The 16,792-nt window shown below is 38.1% G+C and overlaps 1 protein-coding gene across 29 annotated transcripts in view; it reads left to right on the top strand.

The window, feature by feature from the left end:
- The window catches only part of EYA1 (EYA transcriptional coactivator and phosphatase 1), a 169,271-nt gene that overhangs the window by 64,497 nt on the left and 87,982 nt on the right, over nucleotides 1–16,792 (top strand). For 6 of the 29 annotated variants that reach the window (XM_065053789.1, XM_021298117.2, XM_065053786.1 and 3 more), the window contains exon 1: nucleotides 11,290–11,460. The exons of 13 other annotated variants lie outside the window; for them this stretch is intronic. The gene's annotated coding sequence lies outside the window, so the exon portion shown is untranslated. Of the gene's footprint in view, nucleotides 1–10,946; nucleotides 11,461–12,333; nucleotides 12,495–12,809; nucleotides 13,071–16,792 lie in introns of those variants that run through there. 10 more of the 29 variants (XM_065053790.1, XM_065053785.1, XM_065053787.1 and 7 more) reach the window with 7 other exon arrangements.

Below are 16,792 nucleotides of genomic sequence, written 5' to 3'. Positions count from 1 at the left end.
CTCCCTGCGACCCCAAACTGAGAAGGGAAACACTCACATCTCCAGTAGGACTAAGCCTCTCACACCCTTCCTAGAGAGACCCAACATAGGAATGGTTAAAGGAGTGAGGAGGAATATATAACAAATTTATCATTGTCCGAGGGAGTGATCCCTTACTTGTTACAAAAAAAAATATAAGCAACCTCTCTATCACATGGAAAATCTAAGAATAGAATAGAATAGAATAGAATAGAATAGAATAGAATAGAATAGAATAGAATAGAATAGAATAGAATAGAATAGAATAGAATAGAATAGAATAGAATAGAAGTAGATTTCAGTTGGAAGGGACCTTCAATGATCAGCTAGTCCCACTGTCTGACCACTTCAGGGCTGACCAAAAGTTCAAACATGTTATTAAGGGAATTGTCCAAATGCCTCTTAAACGTTGACAGGCTTGGGGCATCAACCACCTCTCCAGAAAGCATGTTCCAAGAGAATTCCCTGGGAAATACGAGCAGTTCTTCCCCAAAGGAGAGTTTAACTACCTTGTGTAAAGAAAGACAAATTGTGTAAATTGGTTAACTAAAGGTAAATTGAGACAGGGCTGGAAAATCATACTAGGTGAATGTGGGCATCTCCAGCTGTTGACAGTGGCTGTGAACAGCTGGATAGCAGAACATGCTACAAAAAAAATGCCAGGCAGCTCATACTGCTACTGGACTGTCCCTGCTGCCAATATAATAGAATATCTGTGATTCCTACTTCAGTGGTTCAGATCAAGAGAGCTGATAGAGTGAACACAGAAGAGATCAAATAAATACATCCACTCCCTTCTCTCATCTTCAGAGCCAAGAGAAGGGAAATAAGCTTCCAACATGCAAAAAGGCAGTCACCCCTGTGTGGGAGAACAGACTCCTTAGAAAGTATTTATAACGTGGTTAGAGGTGAGACACCAGCATATAGGACAGTGCATTGACTTCTCTGATGAACACTTATAAAAAGTAATTTCCATAGCTAACAAGGAAATATGTAAATGGAGAAATAATCAGATAAAGTGATCGTGACTGAAGAAATTAAACACTCTGGGTGCAGTTATGAAAAGATTATTAGGATGCATTTAGCACATTTCAGCTAATGAAGTCAGAGTTGTAATTGCAGGCAGGTGTAGAAAAGGAACAAATTTTAAATGGTAAATTGGTATTTATGTTTTCTAGACTTGCAGGATGTCATGGTTTCATTTGTTTCAGCCTAAATGGTTGGGGAAAAAAAATATGGAAAATTTTGAAAACATTCTTTTTAGGAATAGCTTGGTTTTGTTTTTGGTTTGGTTTCATTTGGGTTTGGTTTGGGTTGTTTGTTTTTTTTTCCTAAAAAATAGTTTTATTTTCATCATTGTCATATCCAGTAACTCTGCTAAGTACTCTGATAAACGTGATAAACATTCTAATAAACACATTGATAGCATTCACACCAATAAAGTCTTGTGGAAACATTTGTGAAAATGGCAGGTAAGGAAAATAGCAATTTCATGAGAGATTCAGTTTCTTCAGGAAATGCTTCATTTGCGGCAACAGATAAGCCATGTTTATTGGAAGCTTGGTTAAAAGCAGGTTTTACCAGTTGTAGGGAAGTTGCGGAAATTCTCATTGGGCCTGAATCTGTGCCTCTCCTCATCTCCATCCCATCCCAGCAGCCCGCCTGCACTGTGGAGATACTGCACCATTCTGCTGCAGGTTTCTCCTGCCACTTGCTTCTGTGAGAGCTGCAGTTGCACCGTTCCCTGAGGTGGGTTCCAAATTTGGACCAGAGTCCTTCATATAGGTGATAGCATGCTGCTGCTGCTGCTTTTCCCAAAATTGAGTAATTCAAGCGCCATCTAGGAGGAGAACGCTATGACTTAGGCAGCAAGGGCAGCGGTGTGAGGGCTTCTGTTTGATCCTTCAAGTAGGGCCCAAGTAACAGGAGGGACCACTCACCACCGCCTTGTCCTACTCTACATCAGGGGGTCTTCTCCACCCCTCCTGGCCAAGCCACTTCGTGGTGGTACAAGAGATGGAGTGTCTGGCCCTAACAAATTGCATTTGTGTGAATATGTAGGTGCTGGGATGTTTTCTGAAAGCCAGCAGGCCTTAGGCAACAGAGAATGATAGCCTAAGCATGGAGCTGAGCTCTGCAAGGGGAGAAATGGCACTCAGTATGCTCAGTGGCACAATTTAAGCACCACTTCCAATATGACATCATTAGTTACATCATTTTTCTTAGGTCATGTCCAATACAGTTATTTGGGTTGCATTTTAAGTTAGGTTGAAAGCTGAGGCAAATTCATGGAGTTGGGAACAGTTTTGGATAGTTGGGTTTTTTTTCTGGTAAACAAGAAAAAATATTCCTTTCACTTTGTTGATCTAATTCATAATTATCCAGTATAATTATTCAAAATACTAATATCTTGTCATAAATTCTATTTTTCATTGTAACTGTTGGCCAACAGTCATTAATAAGATGCCAACCTTTACTTGGTAATCCATCTGTGACTGGAATACCAGAGTTCAGGTATTATAAATCAGTTTTAAAGGGTCGACATCAGTTTGAACATTTCAAAGCATACCAGTTTCTGTCGAGCTTTCACAAAAGGATCTTTTAAAAAAAATTTTTTAAAAATTCTGTTTTATGAATCCATATGCACATTTCTGAAAGCAGCCAGAGTAAGGACTAAATTCTTTGGGATATTCAAATCATGGACCAAATCAAAGATCCATTCAAGTGAACAAAATTTAGTTCTTTTTTTCAGTAGAATCCATGCTGCAAGGATGTTAATTTGGACATCCTTGCATTTGGTGATAGGTGGGGAAGGATGTTGTGGATTAATAGTTCTAGGATGGGAGGAAAGAAACACATTTTCTTATACTAAAGGAGATATTAAATTAATTAGTCATCCCCTTGAGCAGATGACACCTATCTGTTTATGACACGTTGATATGTGGAAATCATATAAAGACTGAATGTCACCATTTTTATTATTTATTAGGTTATCATGTTTCCACTGTTGTCTGCACGTGTGTTTTCATGTTTGTTGACTGTTAAATGGCAACACTGCTTTATAACTGTTAATAGTTCTCATCACTATTAGTTCTCAGCTCTTTGAGAATTTTTTTATATTATACATGGATCTTCCTAGCAAGAGCAAAGCCGTGTATGTGCTTCAACAGAGCTATTTAGAAATTTAGCATATATCTTTAAGCTGTGCAGTTTTATTAAAACAAAGAAACTTATGTCTTGCAAAGTTACAAGCAAGCTTAGGTGAGTGTAAACATTCAGCAAATCAGTGTCTCAAACCAATCTCTTAAATCACTGTGATTTATTATTTTTTTATTCATAGTTGTGATTTTCTAAACCAAATGTAAACAACAGTCTTCAAACCTCTTATTCAGGGTCTCTAAAGTCCACTTCTCTCACTAAATTAATAGGAAACATTTTTACTGAATATTAACTTTCAGCTATTTTTTCATTGCCATTCACGTCAAGTCATTTTACGGTATCCATTCAATTTTTGAGAAACTGTTGTCTTTGTGGACTTCAATGCATCCAACATGAAGAAATAACTAGATCTGGATCCTGCAACCTTTTGAAGTCAGAATGGGTACCAGAGTCCACTCTTTGGATCACGCTGCAAGATGGTGACCTGCACTGAAGCAGATCTCAACACTGGCTGACAGGAACCTTATTACATATGATGTGCTGAGCCTGTTTCATCCTGCGCATTTGTCAGATGGTAAAAACAATTTTAGGCAACCCCGTATTAGATTACTGTAAAAAATATTTTACCCACCAGTTGTTACTTTTTGATGCATACTGCATAACTATTTACTATTATTTACTTACTGACCAGAAAAACAAGAGCCAAATCCTGGAATTCATCAACTAATAGAGAAAGATTTGTATGAAGCTCCTGCTGTGCTTGGTATACCACATATATCTGAGGCCGATTCCATTAAAAAAAAAAAAACAAAAAACAAAATTAGGCTGATCCTATTTTAATTCAGGCTTGAAGATGCATACACAATATTTTCTAGTATTTTGGAGGTGAAAATATTTATAGTGTTTTCTTATTAAAAAAAATATATTAGAACTAAAAATACTGAGGATTTTATGAGAGGGGAGAGAGGAGGGAAAATGAATGCATTGTAGCAGTATCATTGCTGGTTTGTGGCAGCTGGTTTGGGTCTCACAGAGGAACAAGAGCCTTATGGTGCCCGAGCTGTACCCAGCTGAGGAGCAGCCACTCTCCATCCCTTGGATTTCCTCCTTCTCAGCTGTAGGTACCACACAATTCTTGAGACTCTTTCTGAATTCAAAACCTTTTCTAGATGTGGATTAAGGTTTAGGAAGGGAAGCCTTCATTCTGAACACTTGTTTTGCTTTGCAGTGAAGGGTGGAGAAGCAATTCATCAGTGGCTGTGGGGGCCAGGGATGCTTACAGCCCAATGGGGCTTGGTGGAGCAGGTGGCAGGGGCTGATATGACAGCAGCACCATAGGTGTCCTCAATAGGGACAATAGAGCCCTCATTTGTGTCCCAGGCGTCACAAGGCATCACTTGAAGCATTCAATCTCCAGCAGTATAATTTTGACTTTATTTCAATAAACAGTCATCTGGGGTGGAGAACATTGGTGGAGTATGTTTCAGGCTAGTGCATGTTTAGTGCTACTAAATTGGCTAAATTTTTCTAGGTGCCTCTAATTTAAGATTTGCTGATTTTCAGGAGAGCTGTTAAAAATCCTAGCCTAGATACACAAGGGTAACCTGCTTATTAATATAAGGAAAGTGACATCAGATGCAGTGACAATAAATAAGCATTTTTGAGTTGCACTCAACACACTCCTTATACTGATAGCTGCCATATTACGATGTTTTAAAACAAAATCAGAACAGTTAAAAACTGTTTCTCTGTGCTCATCCAGCTCTGTTTCAAGTTCTTCATAGAATTGTGTTCTGCTGTGTGTATCTTCGTGTCCTCCTCTCCTTACGTTATTGCATTCTTCTGGTATCACTACATGAAAAGCGTTATTGCCTCCGCTTGGGCTGCAGTACCCATGTGCTGCACCCTTCAGCACATAAAGTGGCATCCAGTGCAACGTGTGTTTTCGTTTGTGTGTGTCTAGTTTGGTAACATTATTTAGTGGAGGTTGTTGTGTATAGATAGATATTCCTGTATTGTGAAAAGCAAGGCATCCTTAAAGACACATTTTCAGAATTTCATCAGGTGAATCACTCAGGTGATTATGAGTGCTTCAGTCTTTTGCATATGCAAACATGGTAGAAGGGCAAGGTATATGATTACTTTTTTGGATAATTAAATCAATCTTTAGCTTGTTCTTAATTCTTGTTAAGCCCTGTTAAAATCCTTATTTTAACCTGTTTCCCTCTAAATTAATGACAGGTTTGCAGGGAGAAAAGTATTGACTGCCCTCTCTGATTTTTTTTTCCCCTTGAGCCTTGGTTTGAAAGGGATCTGTCATCTCGTTCATGGGCTGAAAATATAGGTGTAATTATGAATAATTGGTTTAGGAATTAAATATTTCTTTGGAAAGGTAGACTGTTAAGCAGGAAATAGATGTAGAAAATCTGTATAATGCACTTAATTAAAAGAAAATCCGTATTAGTAGCCTGGAAGTATCCAAGCAGTAAAAAGAGTTTAAGCTTTGTTTACATTTTGGCTGCAAGAGGTGCCTCTCTCTAAGTATTTAGATAAACAAACCAAAGCTGCTGTTTTCATTAGCATGAAACATAGAGCCCAGTTTCCTTACCTCAGAGAACATTAAACTAAAATTCAGTGGCAGAAAGCAATTCGATCTCTTGCAAATATGAGTCTTGATAAACCTTACAGTATGGAAAAAAACCCCAACCTTCAAATTTCGTACCTATTGACATTGCTTAATAAAAACATCTCAAGCGCTGGTGCTTCTGGGTGTGTTTCCAATAGCAATGTGATTGCAAAGCTCTGTGGATAAAGTTACCGATCCTTTGAATTCTGACCTTCAGTCTAAAACAGCTTTAGAGGTTACTCTTTTTCCGATTTGTGAGATTGCAGAGAAAAAGTTAATGCTGCTGGAAGGAAGCGGGGGAGGGAGCTGGGCTTGGAGATGAGAACTGGGACTTTGAAGCCATCTGAGAAGTTTTCCTCTGGCCTTGATTTGTAACAACAAATATTGGCAGTCTGACTCTGAGTAATTATACGAAGTTTCAAAATAGAGCATGTGCCAATTGCAATTTCTGTGAATACAATTACTATTGAAACCCAACTGATTTTAAGGGAAATTATGCTGTTGGGTGCAACAGAGTCTGGATGCTTGGGGAGCCGTAGCCATTAGAACCTGAGAGCTAGCTTAAGCTGATCGTCTGTGTCTGTGGGGAGGGGAAACCTCAAAATTGTCCCCCCCCTTGACACATCAAGTGGAAGTGTCTGTCTCTCTCCACTGAAGATGAGGATCAAGATTATCATCTTAAATTAAATGCTTCATTTTAGATGGTTACAGTTAGGTGAGAGGAATCCAACCCCTGCTGAACAAATGAGGGTCATGGTTTAATTACTTTAAGGTTTCAAAAAATTTATTGTGGTAAATTTCATATAAACAGTTTACAGGAAGATGAATTGATGTGAATGTAAGAGAAATTGTCCTTGTAATGATTATTTTAACTTAGACTTCCACTTTTTCCTTTTCATTACAAGGCCCAAAATGTGGAATATTTATGAACTTCACTTTTAGAAGATACTTCACCCTTCTTGGTCATCATAAGAAAATAATGTGTGACTGAATGTTTCAAGGTTAAGGACATACATATTTACTGTATTCAACTAACACAAAGTTTGTGATTTGAATGTGTTTTCATGAATCACACTAGTCATAAATGCAGGTTTTTCTTAACCATTTGTCAGAGTAAGCTTGGATTCTTATTCTATTCATTTTCATCATGATTCTAAATGCCTTTAATTAACAATTATTTTCTCTATATAACTTTTAAAGTTGCTTGTCCAGTCTTATATGTCAGCAGCTGAAAAATTATGCAATAATTGACAGAAATAATGAAAATACAGTAATGATCCACTGCTCCATCTACTGTTGAACAGTGACATGAATAATGCTTCAGGAAAAAAATTACAAAACGCATTTAGGAAATAATAACAAAATGGAATTTGCAACAAATAAACCTGTTGTTTCTGTGGTTAGTGAACAAACTTATTTTTCTTGCTGAATTAAGAATTCTGAGTACAACTTTAATTCAGAGCTGAAAAACAAAGATGAACTTTCCATCTCCCTTTTCACCTTATAGGAGGTGCCGACAAAACTGGTTTTGTTCATGTTAGTGGAAAATAGTTGGAGAAAAGACAGTGTAGCATTACTGAGCTGACTCGTTATACAGTGTGCTGTATTTATATCACTAGTAAAATACAAGTTATTGCTGTGAAAAAAATTGCAATGGTTTGTAAAATCTAACTTTTTTTCTAATAGCACTAAATGAAAGATGAGGAAGGCTTAAATAGTTGTGGGCAAACAAACTACGGAAAAATGGCATGTGTGTGAAATGATGTGTTTTATAGTCTTTACAGAACAACGGGACTTGATTATTTTGTCAGTTCACTAGTAATCTCTTATTTGTGCTGCATTCTCCATGCAACTTAGTCTGCTAAGGAACCACTGAGTGTAACTTTTATCGCCTGTTAGAGTGCTAGAAAGCAGCTCCTCATCATCACTGGTGCATTTGATTAGACTAGGTCATTTTTGTGAGCAAATTATTATTCACAGATCAGATGAAGGATGATTGGTTTCAGTTTTTTAGGCTGTTATGTTTCCATGCTGAGCTGGAATAAAAACTTGAATGTAAATTAGAAAAATTAGCTCTTTCTCAAGGAGGCTCATAGGTTGCAATGTAGTTCTTTCATTTCATCCCCTATCTTGCACACAGCTAATTCTCCATGCAACTTTTTTCAAAGGCAATTATGTTGATTTCAGTGGGACTAGTTTTATAAACAGTTACTACTATGTTTATGTATCTTTTAAGCTGAGGTTTTCCTGCAAAAAAAGAAAAGTGACATTCTCACTGATTCCTAGGTACCATAGACAGTGTTAAAAACCCCCCTGTAAAACTATTGAACTTTATTGGAAGACTAAAAGTAATTTTCAGTAGTTCAATTTAATAGATAAGTCATTGCTTAAATGAAAGCTGTTGTAGTTAGGAAAGCTACAATATTGCTCCTAAACTAAGAGGAGATTTCACAGTTTCCACCCTCAGAGCGTCATGAATCTGGTTTCTGAGTCTTTAGGGAAAAGCAGTGCTATCGTTTTGGGGTAAACATCTACTTCAGATGATCTGGAGACCAAAACTTAGCAGTATTTTTGTGTGGCGATCATAACTATAATTACCTTAATGAGATTTCTAGAAGACAAAAATTGATGTAGAAAGTTTTCAGTTGGGCATTACGAAGTATCAAAAGAGAAATTACGATTATGTAGATTTAAAACTTACCTCCATGTAGGAAACCTTCCCTTCACCCTGCCAAACTATTTATTTACTTGGCAGTTATAGTACCAAGCATATTTACAGTTTACACTGTTTATGTCTATAAATATGTATATGCCATATATTTTTCCCATGTTACATAACGTTTTTAAGATGCATTGAATCTATTGAAAAACCATACATACCTTGATTTTGGAAAGTGAAAAACTGAGAAACACTAAGGTATTTGCTGTCAAACTAGAGTTTGAGAACTTCTTCCGTGGAAAATATCTGCATTCGTTTATGTTGTAGTTGCCAAGAACTATTTCAGAATCCTATCAAGTCATTAATTCATTCAAAAAGCTAAAGCAGTATCTGCTTAAGATTAATGAAGTTTACTGATTCCTATTTTAAATTATACAAAATGATCCTGTATGTCATACTGAAGTTTCTGACTTTGAACAAGTACAACTGCATGCCAACTAGTAAAGATGGCTTTGGGGCCAGCTGTTCACACAATTTTGACTGAGGATGATGGTTAGCAGCACTCACCTTTTCTTATAATGCATTGTACGTAGACCTTAATTCATTGTTAATTTTATCTGGTGTATCTCAAAAGAATGCAATGAAATTGTCCTTCTCAAACACACTGATAGCTTTTTGGACAGAACACTGAAAATGGTTGATTTCTCTCACTTTTTGTGTTTGTATTTACCAAGGTCATCCTACTTTTGCTCACACGAGTAGCATGAGACAATAAGGGCGCCTGTCAAATGCTGCAAACTTCTGCTCCAGCCAGGGACGTCTCCAGGCAACAGCTGCTATGTGTAAAATAAAACTTGTATGGAGACATAGGAGGGATATTGCCTGCTGCAAGGCGTTCTGACGTTGCGTTGCAGTTGTTATGGGAAGAGCCAGGCAGTGGCTTTGGGGAGCAATGGGATGCATCTTTTGCTTTAGCAAAGTGTGGTCTTCCTGGGCCTATTTCTAATGTTAAATATTTCAGTAGCGTTTCCTACTGAGAAACAAACATGCAAACTGTCCCACTGTTCCATATCCGTATCTAATTTTTCTTAATTGCCAGCACATCTGTAATTGTGGAATCCAAGTACCCAGTAAATATAGTGTTCAGGATGGACTCACTTTACTTGTTCTAAAACAACTGTGTGACACTGCATGTGGAGTTAAAACCATATCACATGAGTAACAGTTGTAAATATATACCAAATGGCTTGTTGTGCATTTGATATTATGTAATAGGCCTGGTCCCTTACTTATGACGCTTGAGATGCCAGCTGCATCGGCAGGGATGCAGAATCAGGGCAAATTCAGGTATGAAGTAAATGTATACAAATCCCATTGAAATCTCTGTTCCAAACCCAGTGTTAGTGCAATTGTGGTTCAAAATTGATGTTGGGTGCCAGGGATAACAACCCAGCCTGCGCTGATTTGATACGCAGTTAGTTGGAAGAACAAAACTGAAAAGCCAAGTAAACAAACTTCTTTCAAATAGATGCAGTGCTCAGCTGGCATAATTAGATTAGTTGTTGAAATATAAAAAACTGCACTCACTTAAACCAAATGACAATCTGGTCCATGGTATCAGCTGGAGGATAAGTTCATAGGTTAGACCATACAATGGGGTAATGATATACATTAATCTGAAGTCCAATCTTCAGACATCAGATAAAGAACTTTAAGGCACTGTTTAATGGCTATATAAACACAGAGGACCCTCCTTTATCTCATATCCCCCATCTAGATCATTTATATGGCTTCAGTTCCCATACTGCCTACATGCCATACTACAGAAGAGATTAAAAATTCAAAGCCGATTCTTTTCTTGCAATGCGTCGTCAGCACCCCTTTTCTGATCGTCTTAGCCTCTGTGTAATTTATCCCATGTTTATCATCATATCATCAAGCTCTGTATGTGTGTATGGGGTTCTGTCTCAGTTTAATTAAATACAGAGGCTGGACACACTCCTGAAGTTATTACTTAGACAAAACTCCCATTAGGGACTACAGACTCTAACGCACAGTAAATCTGTTTCAGTAAGCTTTACATCTAAAACAGTATTTTTTTTTTCCCAAATATGGAGTGAAGTGTATTTATGCAAAAAAAAAAAAACCCAAAAACCAACACATACATCACTGGAAGTACAGTCGTACCTTTTTTAAATAATTTTTTTAATTTCCATAGCATCGTTTAAGTATCACTACTTTTGAGAAAGGGTTTTGAGTTACATCTTCCAGTGTAAGGTGGTACCTCACAACAACAATATATTTTTGAAGGCTTTTTCCCAGAAAAAAGAAAGCTTCTGCTTCCTAAAAGTAGGTGTCTGATCTTTTTCATGTAATAGGTAGATCTAGAGAGAGTGAAGCAGGACACGTGTCTTTAATGCTGTATAGGATTAGATAGGATTTTTTTTTTTTTTAATGATCTTATTATCACGGGTAAACTTTTCAGGGGTGTTTTCTGGAGGATCGTGGCTGTTCCAAGAAGCACATAGTTCAGAACGATTGCATAGCTTTCTATTAATATTTCAGGATTTCAGATGAATTTTACCTGATGAAACTGCATGTCTCCATAATAAGTAATTTGTGTTTCTTTCACAGTTTAATGTAGAACATCATAAATAGTTTTCTTGGCGCGAGATCTGGTTTGTGAATATAAAGAAGTAAAGGGATTGTGTTTGTTCTGGCTACGCAGACGGGCCCAATCGAAAGCTGCTTATTTTGACCTGGGCTCCCATATATGGTATGTGACTGTCCCAAGATCCCTTTTCTCCGCGAAACAAAATGAAATCCTAGGTGCCTTTTCAGCTCGAGGTTGACTTGTAGCTTAGCAAACCAATCGGCTTTCCTGAAGTATTCCCAATATACTTGCTACAAAACAATGTCTCACTTACTGGGATGTAATAGCCAGAAGACATTTCTCCTGTAGAAGTATTGCTTTCATTCACAGATTAGTTAATTGAAGGTAAGGCTATATTAGCAGTGGATAACCACAGATTTTTGTAAAGAAAAAAAGTTCTGTTTGAATCTATTTATGCAGTATAAAGTTCTTTTTATTTTATTTTTTTTTTATTTAGTACTTTAAACCTGACATGGTATTAAGACTTTTTTTTTTTTTGGTATTACAAATCATTATGCTGTTTTCCTCATTAGATTTGGATTATGTGAATTGAAAAAGTTTAAAGAAATAAATGGTACATTAATTGAAAGATATTGTATACAAAGTGGAAATGCTCTGGAGAACCCTGGTCAAATTTAGTTATTGTATATGTTAAAATATTTTTTAACATGATGTATATATTTTAAAAAGAGTTGTGTGTTTTTTTTTAAATTATGAGCAACTAAAAGTGCTGCAATAGAAATGTATCATAAACTCATTTCAGTTTAATGGCTTACTAATTAAATTATTTAATTACTTATTGATTGGTAAAAGTGAAGCTTTAAAGAGTTACTGTTACTTAATGCACAAATTTAACTCTATGCAACCATCTCTCTCTTCCTTGGAAATATTTGTAAGGTCTATGCAAAGGGCCTTTACACAGTTTTAAATTTTAAAACTTTAGTAGGTGAGTACTAATAATTTCAAGTACAAATTCGACTACATTTATAATTGTTTTTAGAAGTACAGATATTTCACATATCTGCATAGTTTAAACCAGATACTTTATTTAATAAATACCTTTATATTGGAGAAGGCTGGCTTAAATAGTTTTAGCAGACCCTTTCTTTACAAGGTTGCAAGAATCTCAGATATTTGAGAACAAATCTGTTACATATCCAATCAAAACGGCATGTCTGGACGTGCATGCTGGTTGTATGCTTAGGAGCCTCTGTGAGTATCCTTATTTAGCTTCTCTCATTGATATAATGTTGGTTTAATTCCAGTTCTTCTATTAGCGCGGCTTTTGTTTAAACCCAGCTTACTAGAGGGGACGCATCTACACACAATTAAGCTTTTTAAACGAGGAGGGACCCGAGGGCTTCATTACTTGTCCCAGGGTGAGTCTGAAGAAGGTGCAGAAAAAGGGACGCTGGGTGCGGAGGGGGCGGCGGAGCGGCCGCCGGCCAGAGGCGCGCAACCCCCGCGCCGGTTCCGCGCAGCCGGCCGAGCGCGGCAGCCCTGGCTGAGTTTCGCCCAGGCAGGGAGGTTGACTTCAGAACGCGCAAGCCTCATTGCAGTTGTTGCTTTTAAACCAATAAGGTTAGGACAAGAGAATAGCTGCGGTTTGCATTACAAAAACAAAAACAAAACCCGAAGAAAAAAAAGAGGAAAAAAAAAAAAAGGGCAGGAGAAGGGGGGTGAGGAGGCGAGAGGGCGCGGAGCGGCAGCGTGCCCCCAGGCACCGCCTGGGCAGACCCACCAGGCTGAGCAAACAGACGGCGGGGCTGGAGGCAGCCTCGGCCGCGGCTTTGTCTGCCCGCCGCCGCCCCGCTCCGGCCCCGGCCCCGGCCCCGGCCCGCGTCCCTACGCCCCGGGGCGCGCCGGCCCCGCCGCGCCATGGGAGGCGCCGCCGCCGCGCTCTGAGCCCGCCAGCGCGGAGGCTGCGCGCCGCGGAGAGGGCGCGCCCCGGCACCGTGAGTACCAGGCGGGCAGCGCGGGGCAGCGGGAGAGGCGAGAAGGGGGAGGAAAAGAGCAGAGAAAGGGGTTGATCGCAATAGCCTCATCGCCAAGCAGCCCGGAGTTGTGCGGCTGCGGCGGGGACGGACCCCGCACGGAGTTGCGCGGGGATTGCCCGCCGTCCTGGAGAAGAGCAAGGCTCAATTATAAATCACTAGGTGCAGCAGTTAATTTTGGCCGTGTTTCAGGCTGGGGTTTGTAGGCTTCCCACAAAGCAGATGTTAGGCGGTTCTGTTTATTGTGATCAGCCAGGTTTGGGGATTCTCCTGTTTGGACTTCCTAGCTTGCTAATGCTTCGGCAGATAGGAATAATGTGATGGTGAGATGTTAAATAGGGGCAAAATAGGCACGTAATATAGAAAACCCTTCGATCTTTCTGAAAGAGACATGAGAGCGTGAGAAAAAGAATAAAAAAACTGGAAGGAAGAATGCCTGACAGAGATTTTGACAGCGCTTTTTGAAGCAGGAAATCCTTTTGCTTAGTATGTTTAAATTTTCCAAACACCAAGGAAAACACACAGATCCCCACAGGAGAACTTTTTAAGATGACAGAATAAACATCTACACGACTGAAATATTTGACGTTTATTGACATTTTAGGTGGCTTATTTAGAACGGTGATCTTAGGAACGAGGAAGTTAAAGACCTTTTGAAGTCTCATGAAATTTACATCTTTCTTTTGAGGAACCGAGACCCACAAAAAATTCCCAAGTATGTATTTCTCTCGGTGTTTCTGACAAACACCAACAAGAGGAAGGACTGTCCTTTGCAGTGAAAAGTTTGTTCTGGAAAAGCAAAGGCGTTTGTGCATTTAAAAGTGTTTCTTAGAAGGTAGTTGATTTCTGGTGGCATTGTTTGGTTTGGTTTTTGGGTTTGTTTTTTGTTGTTGTTTGTTTGTTTGGGGTTTTTTTTGTAAGTAAACATTTTTAAATGAGGCAAACAGAAGATATAAAAGCTTTCAGAGAAAAAAATATAATTGTGTATTTTCAGGTAGTTTGTTTAAATTTAAAATGATCACAGAGATAAATTTGGGTAAAGAAGTGGAAATGTTGTGTAGCGTATCACTGGAAGTTTTCAATGTTCAATACCATGTATAAAGAATATTTTCTTTTCCATCCCATACTGATTGGCACCCACCAGAACACAGACTGTTGGTTTGGTATGTAAAATAAATTAATAATCTCTATATGTTTTTGTACATATACAGGGGCATGTACATCATATACTTTTATGTATATAAACACATATGCACACAGTGGTTTAGGTGTTGCTCACGAAGCCCTGACACGCAGTATTTAGCCAAGCACCTCACTGCTGTCAGAGTTTTCCCAAGGCCTGGTGGGGTCTGGAAATGAGCAGCCATCCCCTTTCAGCAGCTCTGCACAGTGACAGGCGGCTTGAGTCACCCTTTGCCTTTGGAGAGCAGAGAAAGAAGAATGAGTAATCATTTTGTTTCAGTTGCAATAAGTATGAAATATTTCTCGGGAGCCAAAAAAATCTTGGAAAAGCAGAAAGACATTCTTAAATGGCTGGTCATAATAGGAGCATTGTCGCCTCGTAGGACTTCTTTCTGAAAGGGAAGAAAGTGTTGGGGTTTCAAAATGTTTCATTCATAAGTGTATGAAACAAGTATGTAGGAGAGCACTTTTAGAAGAATTTAAACTAGTAATTAAAAAGTAAATAACTAATTACCTGCTTCTGGTTTAATAAGTGCAATTTGTCTTTGATGTGAGCATTTAGTGAAAAAGCTCTACCTCCTCCCTTAGACCCCCGCTATATGACTACTGGAAGAGTGAAAGAATTACCAAGTTTCATGTGTTGTCAGGAAGGTGCCTTTTTGTAGCCAATTTGCATTTTAGTTTTGTAACATTGTAGCCCTTGAAGCCATAATGCCTGTAGATAGTGAGTGCAAAGCGCTTTTAAGGAGGCGAAGAGTTCTGGTGGGTTGAAAGTCCTCTTCTCTCCCTCCCTCCACCCCCCGCTAAAAATGACAGATTCCCTCCCCCCACCCCGACCCCCGCTTTCCCCAGATGAATCCTCCGATTTGAAAATTGGCATTGTCTTTTAAATTTGTTTCTTTAAAACAGACGGATGTCTTAAGAAAAAGTGCACGTGCTGGCTATAATTTTCTGGGTTAACTTCTTATTTTCACTTAGAAATTTTTTCTTTTCATCAGGAAAAATGTTTTAAATTATAGATATTAAAAAAAAATTCTCCTAGCAAGCAAAAATACTGTGCAAAACCTGTAATTTAGACAAGTACCTACATTTTATTTGCTCTGTACCGCTGAAATTCAGAATCCCTTCCCATTTACAGTTTACTTTTCACAGAACATTATTAACTTTTTGGCTTCATACATGATCTTCTGTCAGATGCTTTTGATTCGTAATTTAGCAAAGTATAATAAACAGTGCAAAAGTCATGAATTTTCCTCCGCATCCTGAGCTCTGTGGTAGGGAAAATGTGATAAAATGTGTACCTTAAGTCTTGTTTGATGATCTCTCAAAGCAAGTTCGCCTTCTGGAAATAATTTCTGGGGTTGAAGAGCATGGTATTAACAGATTTAATGTGGCTATTCAACGGATTGGTGGAGTACTATGTGAGGTTTAACAAAATGAGAGAGACAAATTGAACATCAACAAAACCTACATCTGTGAAGAATTATAAATTTAATTAGAAAAAAGGCAAACTTAAAAGACCTCATTAACTAATCAGAATTTGATGTTACTGATTTAAGATTCTTAAATGGATGAATTCTAAGTGGCTTTGTATCATTGTCCTTACTTTCTCCCCATGTAGTATGTAGTGCCCAGATCTGCAACCCATATGAAAGTAAAAGATGTGAACGTTACTTATAACAATCAAATTATACACAGTAATATATTTGAGGTATTAAGGGGAATGTGCATGTCATTTAGCATAGAAGGCATTTTTAGTTTCAGTAGAGCACGGAGTATGAAGGGTGAGTGACAGCTTCCTTTTTCTCTCTTATTTTTTTTTTTTTAATATTTCTCTTTGACGAGCCGGGTAAGGCTGTTGCTTTTTTTTTTGCCTTTTTGCCTTTTTTTTTTTTTCCACTTTTTGTTTGATATGCGAGTTATGTTGCAGAACTTCAGCTATCCAGAAATCTGTTGGCAAAATGAGAGGATGTATGAGAGCAAGCACACGCCACCCAGAAATGTTTTTATTCTATGAACTGGTCATCATAAGTGTGGTTCCTTACTGCATTGTAATTTTGTACTACACATAAAAAACTGAAAGCATGTGAAGTGTAGCATTTTGTAAACTGTAACTAATTTCACTCACATCTGTGTCTAATTGTTGTCTGCATTCGCATTCTTGAGAGTAGATTTATTTTTCCTGGACCACTCTGTGGATTCAGCTGACCAGCCTAAGTGAGGATTAGTTGTTTTAAAGTTATTTTGATTAAAGAGTCATTTTAAATATGGTAACGTGCAACACATGGTTTAAATAATCCTTGAGACACAAAGGAATATATCTAAAGTATGTCTAATGAAAATGAAGATTGTGGATATGAACTTTCACAAATCATAAAGTGTTAAAGGACATATAAGGTATATATTTAATTCACTTTGAATGGGTTGGATTTTTTTTTCCATCTCCCATGAATCCTTAAATGAAATCTCTCACTATAAACACATGTGCATGTATATGTATA

The sequence above is a fragment of the Columba livia genome, chromosome 2 (genome assembly GCF_036013475.1).
Source record: "Columba livia isolate bColLiv1 breed racing homer chromosome 2, bColLiv1.pat.W.v2, whole genome shotgun sequence".
In the NCBI taxonomy this organism is placed as follows: domain Eukaryota; kingdom Metazoa; phylum Chordata; class Aves; order Columbiformes; family Columbidae; genus Columba; species Columba livia.
The sequence above is the reverse complement of the archived record's forward strand: the minus strand, read 5'-3'. Positions and strand labels throughout refer to the sequence as shown.